The sequence below is a fragment of the Lissotriton vulgaris genome, chromosome 5, assembly GCF_964263255.1.
Source record: "Lissotriton vulgaris chromosome 5, aLisVul1.2, whole genome shotgun sequence".
In the NCBI taxonomy this organism is placed as follows: Eukaryota; Metazoa; Chordata; class Amphibia; order Caudata; family Salamandridae; genus Lissotriton; species Lissotriton vulgaris.
In genome coordinates, this window is record NC_141693.1 from 350,947,709 (window position 1) to 350,967,321 (window position 19,613).

At 47.0% G+C, this 19,613-nt stretch overlaps 1 protein-coding gene across 3 annotated transcripts in view; it reads right to left on the bottom strand.

Annotated features, from left to right (window-relative positions):
- Nucleotides 1–19,613, bottom strand: part of PLEKHM2 (pleckstrin homology and RUN domain containing M2) — a 285,917-nt gene that overhangs the window by 76,691 nt on the left and 189,613 nt on the right. The window lies entirely within an intron of this gene.

Genomic DNA, 19,613 nt, shown 5'->3' on the forward strand with positions numbered 1-19,613 from the left:
TGCACAAGGAATTTGATCTTGTTTAGATAAATCATCAAATGGTTTAAAAAGTCTGTTAAGAGAAAACCGGTAAGCAGACTGCAGAGAAGATTCCAGGAACATCCTACCATACAATGGCCATCATTAAAAATCGAGAACTACATTTTTCTTTGATAGTATAGCATGCTAGGACAATCTTAATTAGCACTTTTTCTGACGAAGCAAAAGTCAACAAATGTAAGACCTAGTACCAGAGTAGTATATACGGCCAAAATGGCAAATCTGTCATGGATTGCTAGATAATATCAGAAAGAGTCTACCAAGAGCTGACGTCCAGTGATAGAACCATATGGAGGGTAGTTCCCAGCCTCTTCTGGGCAGGGGACTGTAGAAACCAGAGAGCTCTTTCAAACTTGTTATAAGATGACGGAGTATCGCTTAATGCAAACCCAAATGAGGAAGAGTAATTTATAGAATGAGATCTAAACATATCATTTGTGTAGGATTATAACTATACTAATTCATTCTGTACTTGAAAGTGGTATATCTTTCCATTTATTCAAGAGCTAGACACACCTTTTCAATACCATACTATAATTAACGTTACATAAGGCACTTTAAGTACCTGTACAATAATCTTGAGATATGTTGCCTGGTTGACACATTTAACAACATCAAAGAATGCACCCTTCAGTGAAAACCACTTGAATCGCGAATCTTGGGATCTGAACCCCAAATTAAAGAATTACTTTCAAAATGGTATTAAGTGCTGCTGTTGCAGAAAAATATATTAAGTGCTATATCAAAGGCAAAAATCGTAATCTTGATTGGTACATTTCACATTGCTACAAGAGGATTGTTTTTGTATTCCACAAACAAGTGGTCTGAGGACTCTGTGTTTGATGCATAAAGTAGTGCTGAAGTGGGGCTTGGCCAAGATGCAGACGGAGTAGGACGTGCCAGCTCATCGCTAAATCTTGCCGATCTGGCCCGCGGATAAGGCTTTGAGAAGCGGGCCGTGGAGTCCAGTTGTAACCCTTGCACGGTGGCATGAGTCGATGGCCACCCAACTGGGAGCGGAGTAAGGAGAAAACAAGACACCAGAGAGTGAAACGGCACGGCGTAGCCGGGCCGTGGCGCTCCGGATTGGGGCTTGAGCAGACGACCCCTCGAGAACACCAGGTGCAGACCGGAGAGAGAACACGGCCCAAGATCACGGAGACTAGCAGAGGTGTCGAGAAGATAAGTTACTTCCCTAGACTGCGAAGATCAGAGAGGCTCGAGGAAGTACCGGACAACGGCCGGAGTGCAGGATCTGAGCAGAGCAGTAACTGCGGCGAGCGGTGTCTGGCGGGAGGCCTAAGCAGCAAGGAACAAGCAACACGGACCTAGCTCTAGGTAGGTGCATACTACCTTCAGGGGGGCCACAGCGGATGTGAGTCAGCCCACAGAGTGGACCATCCACGACGAGGCATGCAGTGATTTGGCCCCACTCTTCCTGCGGCACAGGCCCGGACCACGGCAGGGTCAGAATGCGGATCTGTCAGGAAGTTGCCGGGCAAGGACACAGTAGCTGGGAGCACCCGGGGACTGAAGAGCGCACCCCCAAAAGAAAGTATCTGTCTTTGACACGTGGCTCTCAGTAGGTCCAAAGCACAATCGGACCTGCTGCGGACCAACAGCTGATCGAGAGAGCGGAGGGGGACATTATGGCCCACTACATTGAGTACAGGACTGAGTTGCAGAGGTGGAAGAGCAGAATCTAGTACTGTGCACACAAAGCCACATTTACAACGCTCTGACCAAGCGACGGCGGGCCTGCATCTATAGCCCTTTTGAAGTCAACCGGGCCTTGAGACTGATAAGGCGAGGGGCGGACGGCTGGTTCACTCCCACAATCCAAAACTCGCACCTGGGATTTATTTATATATTTATTTATTTATTTATTTATTTATTTAAACTTGTATTGCGCACAGCTACCCTCAATAGGTTTCCCGGCGCCAGGGATAGATAAAAGAAAGAAAAACAAGCAAAAGGCCCAAAACAGAACAAACAGTGCAGAGGGATTAATTGAACAGAAGGGTCTTCAATTTTTTACGAAAAGGGAGGAGATCAGTCTCGGCTTTCAAGGCCGGCGGAAGAGCATTCCACATCTTTGGGCCAAGATAAGAAAACGAGCGGCCACCCATTTTGGCCAGTTTAATTCTGGGAACAGAAAAATCGCCACTAGTGGAAGATCTTAAAGTGCAACCAGGTTTATAGACTTGAACCAGGTTCTGTAGGTATTTAGGGGCAGAACTCTGCCTGATTTTAAAGAGAAGGCATAAGGTTTTAAATTTTACATGATTCGGGACCTTAAGCCAATGAAGGTCACGCAGAGCCTGAGCTGCGGAAGTTCTCCGGAGTACATTACATAATAAACGAGCTGACGAGTTTTGCACCACCTGAAGCTTATTTATAGTGGCCTTATCGGCCCCAAGATAAAGCACATTCCCATAGTCAATGCGGGAGATCACAAGAGCCTGGACGACAGTTCTCTGAGTAGAGCGAGGCAGCATCCATAGGATCTTCTGCAACCATCTTAAGGTGGAAAAACAGATTGCAGCGACCCTTGTTACTTGCTGTCTCATAGAGAGCCTGTCGTCAATGAGGAAGCCGAGGTTGCGGGCTACGGGGACTGGATTCGGCAAAGGAACCATATCACAGGGCCAATGCCGAGGGCCCCACAGATCTTTATTCTTGCCCAAAATAACAACCTCTGTCTTATCACCGTTGAGCTTGAGCAGATGGTCATGCATCCAAGCAGCAACGCGTGACAGGCCAGATTTCAAGGCAGAGACCTCATGGCCCTCACTGCTGGAGAGAGAGAACACAATCTGCGTGTCGTCGGCATACGCATAGATTGTCAAACCGGCGTCCTCCACAAGAGGTCTAACATAGATGTTAAACAGCAGAGGGCTGAGAATCGACCCCTGGGGGACACCATATGCCGAGGAATAGACAGCAGATTCAGCTTCTGTCAAAAACACCTGAAAGGTGCGCTCACTTAGAAAGGAGGCAATCCAGGCCAGCGCAGATCCAGCAACACCAAGGGAGCGGAGAGAGTCAAGAAGAATGGAATGAGACAAGGTATCGAACGCTGCACTCAAATCCAAAAGGATGAGTGCAAAGGTCTCCCCGCGATCGATACCGTGCCGAAGCCTCTCCGTCACCCCGAGGAGTGCGGATTCAGTGGACTAATGTGCGCGAAACCCAGATTGGGACGGATGTAGATATCCCACGTTCTCGACAAACGAATTAAGCTGAGTGTTCACATGTCGTTCCAAGATTTTAGAACATGCAGTCAGCAGGGATATGGGCCTGAAGTTGGCTAAGTTAGTGATGTCCGCGACGGTCTTCTTCAGCAAGGGAACGACCATGGCATGCTTCCACTCTTGTGCCACCATAGACTCTGTAAGAGATGTATTCAGAAGTCTCATTAGGACTCTCCGTGGTTCGAGGTCCAACAGTTTTAGGATTTTCATAGGAACAGGGTCCCGAGGGGAGCCTGACCTGATACTGTTCAAGCACGATGAGAAAGTAATGTCATCAAACAATAGCCAGTCGTAGATGTGCATTGAGGGAGAGGGAAGAGGACTGCTAAAAGTATCCACCGGTAGGGAATCGGCAGATGGCAGAGGAGTAATCAAGGATTCATGAATACGCTCCACCTTAGAGATGAAAAAATCTGCGATGGCATCACACTGTGGTTTATCCAAAGCCGGAGGAGAAGGTACTGTGTCTGTTCCCGTTAGCTTCTTCACCACTGCAAAAAGAGTCCGCGGACAGTTCTGTGCTTGAGTAATCGTGGATGCCGTAAGGGTGGCCGTGGCCAATTTACAGTTAGCATGATAGCTCTTTAATGCTTCTTTATAAGCCGCCTTACTAGGGGTTGAATAGGAAAGCCTCCATTTTCTTTCCAGAGCCTTGCACTTGGCTCGTTGTAATTTTAAATCTTCAGGGAACCAAGGTGCAGGAAGATGAAGGGATCTGTGGTTATTAAGTATAGGAGGAAGGAATGCAGTTACAGCATCTGTTAACCACTGGGTAACTATAGCATTCGATTCTGATCCAGAGCTTTCCAGAATCGGAGTAGATTCAGTAAGATGTTGATTGAATGCCACCATATTAAGCTTGCCCCACCGATAGAAAGGCTTACTCTTACCAGCACAGGGCTTAGAATTGGGTAAAGAGAGAGGTAACATGAAGTGTACCGCAAAATGGTCTGACCATTCTAGTGGGCGGGCCCTTTGGGAGCAGTCGTAGGGTAGATTAGAGATAATTGGGTCTAGCAAGTGACCGGCCGAGTGAGTAGCCCTCGAAGGATAGCTTCTGAAACGGAGCAGTATGGGCTGAGATTGCCCCACACATTGCAGTTGGACTTTCACGGAGCGGTATGAGCCCTGACACACGTATTTGGCACCGACTCGGGGTCTTGCTGTTGCCTACGAGAGAACAGTTCCCCAGAGAGGGCTCAAGAGGTTCCCACCTCAACATGGCAACGCTCAAGGGGAAAAAGGAGCGCTCAGTAAAAGACTTGCTTCTTAAATCGGCCAATACCGGACCTGCAGATGCGCAAAGCGTGACAGAGTCAGACGGAAATGAGGCCTCTCACACATGCCTTCATCTAATCTCTGTTCACCACACTCGAAGAACATTTTAAATCCATGAAAACAGAAATATCCCAGGAACTGGGTGAGGCAAATCAGGACGTGGATGCTTTGGGTGACAGGGTTGACACGCTTGAGTCACAGGGAGCAAACAGGGACGAAGAGCTTGAGCTGCATCAACAAGAGTGCATCCGCCTCCGGGATCAACATCTCGATCTCCAGGCACACGCAGAGGACCTGAAGTATCGCTCTCAGCCCCACAAAATCCGCATCCGAGGAGCCACGCATGGAGCAGAAATCCAGAATATCGCTCTCTTCATCGAGGGTCTCTTTAGAACAGTACTGGAAGGCTCTGAGGACATGAGACCAAGCTGGACCATGTACATTGCGTGGGCCAGAAGAGACCCTCGCCAGCTCCCCCAGCGGATATCCTCGCCTGTGTCCACGACTTTCAACTGAAGGAGCGCATCCTGCAGAAAGTCAGCGACTCTCATCCTGTTCGCTATCAAGGTCTCCAGCTCTCCCTCTACCAGGATCTGGCAGCTTCTACGCTGCAAAAGGAAAGATCTTCCAGACCAGTTACATCGCACCTATATGCCAATAAGATCCTATACTCCTGGGGACACCCTTTCCGCCTCATCTTTCACCACGAGGGGAAAGTCCAGCATATTCGCTCCCTCAATGAGGCATGTCAATTACTGAACATAAAGGAGGATACCGCTGTAAGCCCAACCCGTTCTGATAAGACATCCGAGGGCCGGGACAAGAATAGATCGAGGACGACGGGCACTGGCCATGCAGTGCTCCACCTGGACCCAGAGACTATGGCGAAGGAGAGACGGGCAGTCCTGGTCTCACTGGCAGAAGCCGCGGCTGGCCCTGCCTGAACAGATATCAACTCCAAGTACACTGAAGCATCCTGGGACAGGAGCTTTCGCAGCCCGAGACATACACTATACTGAACCCACAGGCCCGGGCAGAACGGGAGGAAAGATGTACCGAGCCACTACTACCCTCCTCCTGTGGGCTTGACCGCCAAGGCCATTCCAACCGTATTTACTATGTTTTTCAAGTTTTGTTTTGTGGGGTGTTTTCCTCTCCTGAGCTTCCCGCACACACCCATTAGATATATTCACTGGCATATTCATCACCTTCCTTAGGAAACTTATTTGCCCTGCCCATACAATGATATCACCCCCTTAATACAAGGCACCCGAATGGCCGTTCTCCACACCGGTACAGATACCCAAGCCACTTAAGATACTCACACTGAACGGTAAAGGGCTTAATAACCCAGTGAAACGCAGAGCCATACTATCTTATCTAGAGAACACAGGCGCACACATTTGCCTCCTCCAGGAGGTCCACCTACTTCCGAGAGACACACGTCGGCTCCGCTCTAAAGAATTTCCCCAACAACTATTCTCCTCTCTTATCACTGAATCAGCTGGAGTAGCTATACTTCGGTCAGACTCATTTTCTTGGAAATTCGGTCCTAAGCAAGCCGAACTCAAAGGTAGATTCTTAGCGCACTCCTTCCCATTGGGCCCGTACTCTCTCACTATTGGATCCATTTAAGCCCCAAACGACAAGCAAGAGAAATGTATCCAAATCAGCGGTAGCTGAAGGTAACCCTTCTTCTGATAGGCTGTTAGTAGTAATAGGTGGGGACCAAAATCGGACATTTGACAATGCCCTGGACAGATCAGCCTTAAGACAGGGGCAGTCTGCCGCGCTGTTGAGTGAGGAGCGACAGAACCTACAGGTCGCGGGCCTGCTGGACATCGGGAGGGATGTGCATCCCACCACCAGGGAATACACCTTTTACTCCCACTCTCACAAAACATATGCCAGAATAGACTACCAACTCTGCACTCCTGATTTCAGATCGCTTGTCACACAGATGGACATACTCCACCAGACCCTGTCCGGCCACACAGTGGTGACGGTTAAATTCACACTGCCAGTTGCTAAACACCTGCCCCACACATGGCGCCTGCGTGATACACTGCTGTATAGTCCTGACGTGGTCGAGAGAATCACTAAAACCATAAAGGATTACTTAGAGATAAACGACCCGCCGGAGAACTCAATATCTACCTTCTGGGAAGCCCTGAAGGCAGTAGTAAGCGGGAATTCATAGATGTTGTAGCCCTCGATAACAAGACGCACAGGGAAAAGAGACACCTTCTTTCGGCACAAGTGCAAGTGCTGGAACATATCCACCAGCGAACTGTTGCCCGAGACTTTGGAGGAAGCTAAAGGCGGCACACACTCAGTTGGCAGCGCAAGACAAAGATAGAGCCGAATAGCTTAGGCTAGGACCATTTTTATTCAGGTTGCAATAGATGCGGGAGATTGTTAGCTAACAGATTGAGAATGCAGAGACATGCAGGTGGGATTGCCGCAGTGTACACATGAAACGGGGAGCTTTGTGAGTCGGACCAATAGATTGCAAATGCCTTCCCACATTATGCAAACCTCTACAAGGAGCAGACACCATCAAATGAGGCACCATCCAGATACTTGCAGGGTGTGGCTGCAGCCAGGCTAACTTCTGATCAAGCCAATATTCTAGAATCACCCACTCGGGCCGAGGAGGTCATTACGGCTATCGCCAGACAGAAGCTATTAATATCCCCTGGACCTGAGGGGTTCAAAGCCCTTTTTATAGGACTTTCTGCCGGGTCTTATCACTGGTCCTCACCATTGTATTTCACGCTATTGGGACCTCCTCGCAGATACCTCAATCTGTGTTAGAGGCCTTGGAGGTGGTGATCCCCAAGCCCGGGAAGGACATGAGATTTTGTGCCTCTTACAGGCCGATCTCTTTACTCCACACAGACCTCAAACTATTTACCGTAATTCTAGCAACACATCTGTCTCCCCTCCTGGTCCTGATTGATCCCGACCAAGCCGGATTCATCCCTGGTCGCCAATGTGAGGACAACACAAAGCGGCTCCTACACATTATAGACAAGGCTAAGAGATTTGATACTGAACACATGTTGCTCTTTGTGGATGCCGAGAAAGCGTTTGACAGAGTCCACCGGCCCTATTTAAAGGAAACCCAGGCTCATTTTGTACTCCCTGACAGATACATAAAATGGGTGTTCAGTTGCTACACCAAACCGGTGGCCTCTGTCAGAACGAACGATGTGCCCCTACTCCCTTCCCAATCAGGAGGGGGACCAGACAGGGGTAATCCTCTCCCCCTGCTCGTGTTCGCTCTCTATACAGAGCCTATGGCTCAGAGGGTAAGGGACAATCCACATATTACAGGAATGGGCTTTGGGGGACAGGCATACCCTAAGTTTATATGCAGATGATGTAATTGAGTCTCTTGAGGTCCCCGCGGTCTCCTTCGGGCTCTCTTGGATGAACTGGAGAGGCTTTCTCAAGCTGCTGGCTTCAAAATAAACATTCAGAAATCACAGGCCCTTAGCCTCTCGCTTTAAGCTCCAACACTGGAGAGTCTTTGTGAAGCATTCCCCATTCAGTGGGCTCAGGCTGAGATCCCATACTTAGGAATAAAGCTAGCCTCTTCTCCACAGCATACCGCATCGATGAATTACACCGCCCTGCAACAACAAAATCAAGCACATCAAAGCCGCTGGAAATGATATAAATTGTCCTGGTTGGGCTGCATAGAGGAGCTAAAAATGACGATCCTACCCAAAATTACGTTTCTCTTCCAGACTTTGCCGATCGAGCCCGCGCATGGCCTTATTCACTCCCTGCAACAAGATACAGAGCGATTCATCTGGGCCGACAAGAGGCCCGGATGCACTGGGCACGAAGTTACAGACCCCCCTGGGGAGGACAGACTAGGGACTCCAAACCTCAGGAACTACTTTTATGCAATACATGTGCGCTCATTTGTGGAATGGTCCCACTCACTATCTGAGAAACACTGGCTATTTACGGAGAGGGCCCTAACAGGAGTGCCCTTGTGGAGGATTCACTTTCTTCCCAGGCGCTCCCGTCCCCCAAACCTTTATCTCTTGTTGGTTACACGGACTCCCCTGGTGGCATGGGATAGGGTGGCTGAGAGGAAGGCCCTTACAACATTACCATCGCTGCCGACACCCATAGTAGCAAAAACGGATTTCCCCCCTGGGATGGACATGAAAACATTCCATATGTGGACCCGAGAGGGCACTATGTCTATTGGACATTTCTTTGACGAAAATGGCCTCCTCACATTTGAGGATTTTCACCACCAACAAGGCCTGCCTGTGAGTGAACGCTATAGATACCAGCAAATTAGGCACTTGGTGATGCAACCAAATATACGCCCCAAGCACAACGTCCCCTGACGGCTGACGGGAAGTGGCTGCTAACCAAATCCTCCGATACCAGTCTAATTACGGAATTATATCATTTTATGAAGCTACCCTCAGCAACCATTAAATCCCCTAGTCAGCGAAGATGGGAGGCAGAGTTAGGCCGGGAACTCACAACACGGGAGTGGGAGGGCATCTACTACAGAGCCAGGCACACAGCTAGGAACATAGCAGGTATGGAGACAGCCACCAAAATTACTACCTACTGGTACCTCACTCCCGTTAGGCTCCACAGGGGAACCCAATAAGATTCCCCTATGTTGGAGTGGTGCGAGCCCAAGAAACCCGGACGCATGTTCTCTGGGACTGCCCGAACCTTGCATGTTTCTGGGAACAAGTCATCGACGAGATAGATGCGTGCTTTAATATACAACTCCCCCGCTTCCTGGCCTACATTCTCTTGGGCCTACTGAATGCCCTCATGTTTCCCCTCAAGTCACACAGAGGCCGGCAGATAGGCTTGGCTACTGGGGCAGCCCGTGAGCATGTCCTAGCGTTATGGGGCATGACCCGCCTTCCTACTCACACCGGATGGCTACACCGCATATGGCATGTTTTAGGCATGGCGCGCATCTCTCTTTTCTTCACTAACCAAGGAGCATCATTTCCGGACCTATGGAAAGCATACATAACAATGCTCTCTTCCGATTTTAAAGAACCAACATGTCCCAAGTACTTGCAAATTCTACAGCTTATACATCAGCCATAAACCGAACCCCAAGGGGACCCATAGACGAACACTGCCGGGAAATAGGGAGGGGCGGGGGGGAGGCTAGGGAGAGGGGGGCAGTTAGGGGTGGGGACTTTGTTTTTCTTCAATGCATTTACCTCGAAAAGCAACATACCGCCAGTCTCTGTATATCACGGTTATCCACTGTTATAATGTTACATCCACTGTTATAATGTTACATCTAGACCATGGAGTCTGTTAACATCTTTGATGCAATGATTTGAGCCGTAGAGACTCTCTCTGTATTATATCCTGTATCATTTCCATTCTATACGACCGCACTGAACGATTACTACAGAGGTTTTATATGCTAAAAAATATATATCTTTAAATATTTACACAAAAAATGTATATGTATTTTCTGAGAAACTATAGCAAAAAAAGTTTATACATTATATAAAAAAATAAACATCCTTTTTGAAAATATTTGAAATATTCTTTGCAATTACTTTTGAATTGTTTTGGAATTGTCTTGCCCGCAATATTTGTTATTCACCTGGCCCAGGTGTGTATTTTCATATTATTTACCTCGAAAAGCGCCTGAGGTGCAGATGTTTGATTTTTGTTGTATAAAAGATTAAAATTCAATAGAGAGATTATAAACCTAAAGTAGGTCTGAAAACGGGCATCCTTGCTGTGTACCCCTGGAGATGCAAAACAGAGGACACAAATCATTCAGTTGATATAACTGCTTAGGCAGCATAGAGATGTTGACTCAACTGATAAAATTAGGGCCCAAGGACATCCTTAATACAAATAAGAGGAAACACCAGTCTACCCAATCAAACACTTTGTCAGCTTAGAGAAAAATTATTGCCCTGGGATTTTTTTTATCTCTGCCAAGTCAAAAAGGGTAGCCACTGTGTTGTAACAAAGTGTGATCACGCCTGCTCATTATCCCATGTTACCAGGCAGAGAGACATTAAATGGGGCATAAACAGAGTCAATTTAATTCACAGGCAAAGTAAGCAATTGCCTTTCAAGGGGCTCCATAGTAATGAAAGCTTTTTCTCATGCTACCTTTGTCGATTTTTCCATCAAAACCGCTCTACCTCTCTCACTTATATATATATATACATATCATTATGTAGATATATAGATATTCACTGAAAAAACAAAGGTTACGTTACAGGGACGTTATAGTTAGGAAACAGATAAAAAAAATAACTTTAGAAATTCATTGAAAAAAACAAAGGTTACAGAGACATTCTAGTTAGGCTCATGTTTCTCTCACACATAACCAAAGAAATTCATCAGTTCTAGTTAGCTGAGCTAACTATAACTCGCACCCTGGCAATGCCCTGCTTATAACCTCTCATATTACATCACTCATGACATGGTCTGTGACAAAACTGGTGACATCTCAAATTAGATCACTCATGATATCATCTAGTGAGTGTTTTAAAAACGTTTGAGTGTTAAATATATATACCAAGGTGTTTTGGTGATCAGTGGGTGTATGAGTGTCTGTTTGGATGAATCAATGGGTGCATGACTGACTGTATTAGTGAATAATTAGGTGTCTCAGTCAATGTATGTGTGAGTGACTGGTTGTGTGAATATCTTTATCAGTGTGTCAGTTGGTGTTTAAGTGGCTGTATGGGTGAGTGATTGGTTGCCTGAGTACCTGTCTAAGTGTCTGTGTGGGTGGGTGCGGGGGTGTGTGACTGCCTGTATGGATGATTGAGTAAGTGAGTCAGTGGCTGTATGGGTTAGAGAGTGCATGTGTGAACAGTTGTATGGGTGAGAGAGGGCGTGTATGGCTGTGTCGGTGAGAGAACGGATGTGTCAGTGTTATATGGGTGAGTAACTGCGCATGTGAAAGGCAGTACAGGTAAGTGTTGGGGTAGGAGTGACTGTATGGTTGAGTGAGTGATCGTGAGAGTGGCTGTATAGGTGAGTGAGTAGGTGTGTGAGTAGCTCGATGGTGACTGACTGTGTGAATGGTGTACTGGTGTATGAATGGATATATCAGCGGCTGTATTACAGAGTGAGTGGGTGTATGAGAGGCTGTATGGGTGAGTGAGTGGATGCGAGTCAAGTCCTAAGAATCGGGGAGTGACTGTGTAACTACTGGAATGTGAGTGTGAATAGGTTTGAGAATCAATCAATCGGGGGTTTATATAGCATGGCTACTCACCCTTAAGGGTCTCAAGGCACTGGAGGGGGGGGTGGTGAGGGGGTGCAGATCTGTCTGAGCGCAGGGGTTCAGTCGAAGATCCAGGCCTTAAGATCCTTCCCGAATTAGGTCAGCGACTAGGATTGCCTGAGGTGGAGAGGCAGGGTGTTTCTGGTCTTCGCGGTTATGAGGGAGAAGAATCTTCTTCCGGTTTAGTCTTGTAGATCCGTGGAGAATGGTAGTTTGGAAGTAGGAGTGAGTATATTAAAATGTATATGGGGGTGTGAGTGGGTCAGAGATTCTGTGTATAATGTCATCTGTGATGTCATCAGTGATATCACTGACCAGGTCATGAGGGATGTAATATGTGAGGTGCAGTGCAGGGTGCGAGTAATAGTTAGCTCAGCTAACTAGAACTGCTGAAGTTCTCTGGTTTTGCACGAGTAAAACCTGAGCCTAACTATAACGTCTCTGTAGCCATTGGTTTTTTCAGTGAATTTCTATGGTTTTTTAAGTAGTAGTCACGTTTGCAGAGTGGTGAAGAAAGGAGACTGGGCCTCCAACCAGCTCTCAGGAATGCCGCTGTGTAGAACTTACAGGAGGTACCATGTGGGCTTCTTGGCCCCCAAAGTCCCTGAGGGCAAAGTGGACTTCATCCCCCATCAAGTAGTGCACCACAAGCTGTGTTTGCAGAGTGGGGGAGAAAGAGTGCCTACCCTCCTACGAGGATGGCCTTGGGGGCCAACTCCTCTCTTGCAGGATTGCGGAGACCTTGTAGGTCGACCATGCCCCCCCTTTTCCCACCACTCTGCAAAGGCCCCTCCTGGTGCACTACTAGAAGGGGGATGAAGTCCCCTTGGCTATTGATGGTCCTTGGCGGGTGGGGGGTGCAACATCCCCTCCTGTTACCTCCAGTAAGTCCCACACAGTGGGTTTGCAGAGAGGTTTTCGGTAGCCACCCCCCTTTTCTACAACACTCTGTAAACAGCCCTCCTGGCGAACTACTAGTTGGGGATGAAGGCCACCTAGCTTTTGAAGGTCCTTGGGGGCCAACTAGTCCTCAAGTTAGCTCCAGCCACAGCTGGATTGCTGAGTGGTTGTCAGAGGCCATTCCCCATTTTTCACCCCTCTACAAATGCCCCTTCTGGTGCTCTAGGGGAAAAGTCAGCTTTAGTCCCGAGGCCCTCAGGAAGCAAGGCCACCTCATGCCCCACCAGCAGTGTGCCGAGAGCCACGTTTGTAGTGTGTAGAGTGGTGACTTTTTGACTTGCCTATGTCTTGGTGCCGTTTGTTGAATCTTCACAACATTTTCCAAATAATAGTCCTAGGGTGATATGTCAAGAATTGGCACAGAAAAATAGGTACGGGTCAATAAAAGTGTTTTTCTATAGACTCACCTACAGCCCGAACCACTGGACGGAATTACACCAAATATGGTGGAAAGCTAGTTTTCGGTCTGCAGGTTGTGCTTTTTGCTGGTTGGTGTAAATCCGTTCAGTAGTCAGCGAGATATTAAAGGAAATAGAAATGTGTATATCTGCAATAAGGGCTATTTCACGAATAATAATGAGCTCATGCAGAGAGCTGCAGAGCTCTGACTGGCTGCCAGCGTTTCTACCAGGAAGTGTTGGCAGCAATCTTGAGACTCTGCTTCAGCATAGAGTGGCGTGGAGTAGAGTGGCGGGTCGTAGAGACGAGTGGCGTGGAGTGGAGTGGCGTAGAGTGGCGTGTCGTAGAGAGGAGTGGCGTGCCGTAGAGAGGAGTGGCGTGTCGTAGAGAGGAGTGGCGTGTCGTAGAGAGGAGTGGCGTGACGTAGAGAGGAGTGGCGTGACGTAGAGAGGAGTGGCGCGACGTAGAGAGGAGTGGCGCGACGTAGAGAGGAGTGGCGTGTCGTAGAGAGGAGTGGCGTAGAGTGGCGTGTCGTAGAGAGGAGTGGCGTGGAGTGGCGTAGAGTGGCGTGTCGTAGAGAGGAGTGGCGTGGAGTGGCGTAGAGTGGCGTAGAGTGGCGTGGAGTGGCGTGTCGTAGAGAGGAGTGGCGTGGAGTGGCGTAGAGTGGCGTGTCGTAGAGAGGAGTGGCGTGGAGTGGCGTAGAGTGGCGTGTCGTAGAGAGGAGTGGCGTGTCAGAGGAGTGGCGTAGAGTGGCGTGTTGTAGAGAGGAGTGGGGTGTCGTAGAGAGGAGTGGCATAGAGTGGCGTGTCGTAGAGAGGAGTGGCATAGAGTGGCGTGTCGTAGAGAGGAGTGGCATAGAGTGGCGTGTCGTAGAGAGGAGTGGCATAGAGTGGCGTGTCGTAGAGAGGAGTGGCATAGAGTGGCGGGTCGTAAAGAGGAGTGGCGGGGCATAGAGAGGAGTGGCGTGTCGTAGAGAGGAGTGGCGTGTCGTAGAGAGGAGTGGCGTGTCGTAGAGAGGAGTGGGGTGTCGTAGAGAGGAGTGGCGTAGAGTGGCGTGGCGTGTCGTAGAGAGGCGTAGAGTGGCGTGTCAGAGAGGAGTGGCGTGTCGTAGAGAGGAGTGGCGTGTCGTAGAGAGGAGTGGCGTGTCGTAGAGAGGAGTGGCGTGTCGTAGAGAGGAGCGGCGTGTCAGAGGGGAGCAGCGTGTCAGAGGGGAGCAGCGTGTCAGAGAGGAGCGGCGTGTCAGAGGGGAGCGGCGTGTCAGAGGGGAGCGGCGTGTCAGAGGGGAGCGGCGTGTCAGAGGGGAGCGGCGTGTCAGAGGGGCGTGGCCTGTCATAGAGGGGCGTGGCCCGTCATAGAGGGGCGTGGCCCGGCATAGAGGGGCGTGGCCCGTCATAGAGGAGGGCGTGGCCTGCTGCAGAGGAGGGCGTGGCCTGTCGCAGAGGGGGCGTGGCCTGCCGCAGAGGGGGCGTGGCCTGCAACAGAGGGCGCGGCCTGCAACAGAGGGGCGTGGCCTGTCGCAGAGGGGGCGTGGCCTGTCAGAGGGGAGTGACCTGTCGTAGAGGGGAGTGACCTGTCGTAGGGGGGAGTGACCTGTTTAGAAAAGTACATAAAGGTAAGGAAAAGTAGTTTAATATCATATATATATATATATATATAATTTTTTTTAAACACAATATAGTTCAACTTCTAACCCGAAACACAGAAAGTGTGAGGTAAATAACATGGTTGCCTTTTCATTTGTAAGGGCTATCATATACTTCCTAGTCTTCAGCATGTACCGTGTATACCACGAAATTACCGCAGTATACTGTAGCCCAATAGAACACTAAGGTTTATGCCTTAGAACTTTAAAGCTAATTAACTAACTTACATCTACTACCAAAAAGAATCCTTTCCACCCTATATTCTATATTTCTACCAATTTTTATGCAAATCCCACTCACTGCCTATTTTGGCGCTATGTCTGTGTAAAGTCTATGGAAAATGCATATGTGGAAAAACATGTTTGGCAACCCTTTTTTCTTTGCACCCTCTAAACAAATCACCACAAAACTTTGCATTATCTGCCAATGTAGAAAAAGGAGTAGGTCTGAAATGTTTTGTGGAGATTTGTGAAACGGTTGCAAATTATTCCCAAGCAAAAATCTGAGTAATTCCTATCTCTGGGCATCCTAACTATAAGTACAAAGTGGCTACTACCACTCTGTAAAATATGCTATTTATTTGTTATTATTATTATTTGCAGGAAATAGGCATAAGATGACAATTGACAGAAATATCAACTGCCTAAGTCAGAAAAACGGAGGTGGACTGCTTGGGATCTTAATCCATACTTAAACTTTTAAGATCTAAGAGGGTTTCTGAGGAGAACGCGTCTCCTCTAGAGAAGCCGTTTTTGAGGCACTTGTTTTAGAGTACTCGTTAGCTTTTCTTGATGATTTCTTTGCTGTGACTTTTTGGTGGAAGTAGAAGGTGAGAATTCCTGGTATCAAGTTATTTCCTGAAGAAGGGGAGACTTCAAGGAGTTAATCCCTAAATGCAACAAAAGAAATCATTTTCCTATTGCAAAGGGTCTTATCTAAGAAAGTTTTAAAGATTTTCCAGTACTCCGGATAAGGTGTAATTGTTAGTATACAAGTGGATTGGCGCCTGAACAGAGCTACTTCTTTATTTCAGACAAGTTGCAGTGAAGGTGGTCAAAGGTAATTTTTCCTCACTCAGGAACAACACACTTATAAGCCTGATACTGCGCCTGGAGGTAAGGTGTCCAGAGTAGGAAGTTGAAAAATAAAGGTAAACCTTATAATCTGCAAGGATACAAATCTGAGATATGGTGGCCTGTAAGAAGTGGAGTGTACAGCATATTAACCTCACAGGCAGAAATGCTGACATTTTAAAAGGATTGTCCAAAAGGGTGCGAGTGTACGCACCCATAAGTCGCACTGCGGATTCAGGAATATATCCTAATAAGCAACAACTTTTCTATTCCATTTAATTGTGGTGCTCTATTTTTCACTGTGAACCAGCCTGTAATCCAATACTTTTTCCAGAAATGTATCCTTGTTCTTAACATCACTGTGATAGCAGCGGAATCCTAGAATGATTCGTTTAAAATGTTCACATATCTCCTGCATGCCTTCCAGGCCTTCAACAGCGACACGTTCGAAAGAATCATTGGAAACTCGATTTAGCTCAAAAGAAGTTTATTTCTTTTCACCCAATGCATTTCAAGCCACAAGGGCCCTTCGTCAGGGGTCATTGAAATGGGTAATAAAAAGACTTCTCAACGTTCTGTACAATGCAAACTCTCTACATTTAAAGAAAAAAATATACTTAGTGTGACATAAGCCAAAATATATTAAAACCCATTGTGATTTAAGCCTAAAAGAATCATAACCCTCAGCGCCGCCCTCTCACGTTTTGTCCTTAAACACAAGACAAAGAATAAATGCATGCTACGTGGTGAATGCAAAATGCGGAAGCGAATTGATAAACATATGTGACAACAAGCCCTTTAAATGTATAGCCTTCCGCACTTAGAAACCCAAATTAAATCACCCACTGCACTGATGATAATAATGGTCATCAGTGACCCCTTGAAACCATTCATCTTTGAACTGATGATATATACTTTGTATCACAGTTACTTTAAACACGACGAAACCTGGTACCTACAAATGTCCAGAATGGCTATGGGCAATTGTGCGGCGCCCACCTACGCTAATCTATACATGGGCAATTTCGAACTCAACCATATTTACAAGAACAAAACCTGGATGGACAACCTCAAACTCTACGTGCGCTATATTGACGATCTGTTCTTCATTTGGAAGGACTCTCAAGAGAGCTTAGAACTCGCTCTAACGGATCTCAATTCCAAAGATGATCGTATAGATTTCACTTGGAACATCAATCATCAAGAGATAGCTTTCCTGGACGTCCTCATTAAAATAACCCCACAAGGCATACAGACAGATCTTTTCCGAAAGACCACTGACCGCAACAACGCTCTACTTTTTAGTAGTTTCCACCAAAACTCCTTAAAAAGACATTTGCCTTACAGCCAGATGCTGAGAGTAACCCGTATTGTTTCCGATCCAGACACCAGGACGAACCAAATTACATGTATGGCATCTAGATTTCGTTGCAGAGGTTACCCAGAGACAATACTTAAGGAAGCCATGGATCGCACTTCCGCAACCACTCGGACAGAAGCTCTAAGGAGTAAGCCTAAAACTGACAGTCAGAGAATGGTACTAGTCTCTAGATATTCCACCTCAAGCAACAACTACAAGAAGATAATATTGAAACACTGGCGCATCCTTTCATCCGAACCAGATTTCGGGGACCTCTTCAAGGATCCCCCTATCTTCGCCTACACCAGACCTATGAATTTCAAAGAAATTCTATCCAAGCCAACAACTGAGGGTACCTCAACCAATCATACTGGCACACGACTGTGCCATCATTGCAGCAATTGCAATAACGTGATCAAAGGAAATACTGTCAGCCACCCTATGAGAGGATTCAACATCAAACTCAATGTGGACGCCACATGCGACTCTTCCAATCTGATCTATCTCTTAAAGTGCCCATGCGGGAAAACCTACGTGGGCAAAACAAGCAGGAAAATAAAGACGAGGTTAAACGAACATAAGTCTAACATAAGGACAAAAAACATCAAATCTAACATTGCCATCCACTTCAATCCACTTCAATGAGGCCAACCACAGTGTGGCCCAGCTTAAATACATGGTTCTTGAGATTGTCCCTAAAGCTGAAGGAAGAGACAACAATAAGACTTTGTTGCAAAGAGAAACTGCTTGGATGTATAGGTTACAATCACAGAAACCCTTTGGTCTTAACGACCGGACTGAATTGAGCTGTTATTTATAATGCCGACAGAGGGCATTTCATGATGCATTATAACTCTGTTCTGCGGTTTGTATTTGACTGTTGCCCTTTTCACTGTACCTCTTTACTTGACTTTCTTCGCTTTTTCATGTTTCACCCTCCCTTCCAAGATGGCCACTTCCTTGTTCACCATCCTTCCTAGTCCTTTTTTCATCTCCATCACCTTCCCACCCTCCACCATAACTCCGCATTCACTTCGCGGAGTTTCACCACCCAGGAACCCGTTTCACGGTTACGCCTAACCGCCAGACCCAGTAAGTCTTCCACGCTTTCCTTGCGTTTGCACAACGCTTGGTTTAGCTTTCACCTTTCGTTTTTTTAAAACCGGCGATCCCATCTTTCTTTTAGGATCGCTGAGAATCCTGCAAGCCGTTTACGTAAGCCTCGCTCGTTGCTCGTCCGAGCAGTTATATTCACTGTTAAACTGCCTTTTCCTCTTAACCACTTACTACGCCTCATCCCGTCACGCCTTAGATTCCCTCACTTTTACCCCTTTCGTCACCGATCCTTGTCTAAACCGTCTTGGTAGTCCTCCTTATCCTCGCTAACCACACTTTCCCATGCACATTCTTTTGGTGAGACTCTTCTACTTTCACATTTCTTTTATCCCGCTAAAGGGCGCATGAGGTTCACTCGTTGAGACACATATGTAATTATTATTGTGTCTTAATCATTTTGATACTGCGTGTATTGATTTGGATTTTTTTGTATCCTCTTTGTTGCAGTGCTCCTTGAGAAAGGACACTTTTGTCCGAAATGCATTGGAGCTACTTCCAGTTTCTGATGGATTAAATTGATGGTCTGTTAACTCATATGAAAGCAATATGAAAGATACCAATGAAAAACTTTAAAACTTTGAAAACTTCAACTCTTGGAACTTTATTTGAACTACTTTTGGGAACCACTGTGTTGTCTTGCCACACACAGCCCCACACAAGTGTGCCCACCACAGGGATGCGCCTACACCTCAGTAGCGCACTCAACCCCTTAATCATTTAGGACGTACCAGTGAACAGTCACGTCACCTGTAGGAGCACCTTAAATTGATCACTTTGCCTACCTTTCCAACTAATTTTCTCAAATACCTACGCTGTGCGCCACGCCCAATTACCTCAGTCAAAATTTTAAACGAATCATTCTAGGATTCCGCTGCTATCACAGTGATGTTAAGAACAAGGATACATTTCTGGAAAAAGTATTGGATTACAGACTGGTTCACAGTGAAAAATAGAGCACCACAATTAAATGGAATAGAAAAGTTGTTGCTTATTAGGATATATTCCTGAATCCGCAGTGCGACATATTGGTGCGTACACTTGCACCCTTTTGGACAATCTTTTGAGAATTGCGTTTTTCTGGGACAGATCGCATTATGTTCGCACGCAATTATAATGTATTATCGTTCCACTAAGTTAGATAAACTTTTTAAAAGGGAAGGTGTGCATTCTGTTTCTCTTATTTTTGTGACATTTTAAAATGAGGCACAC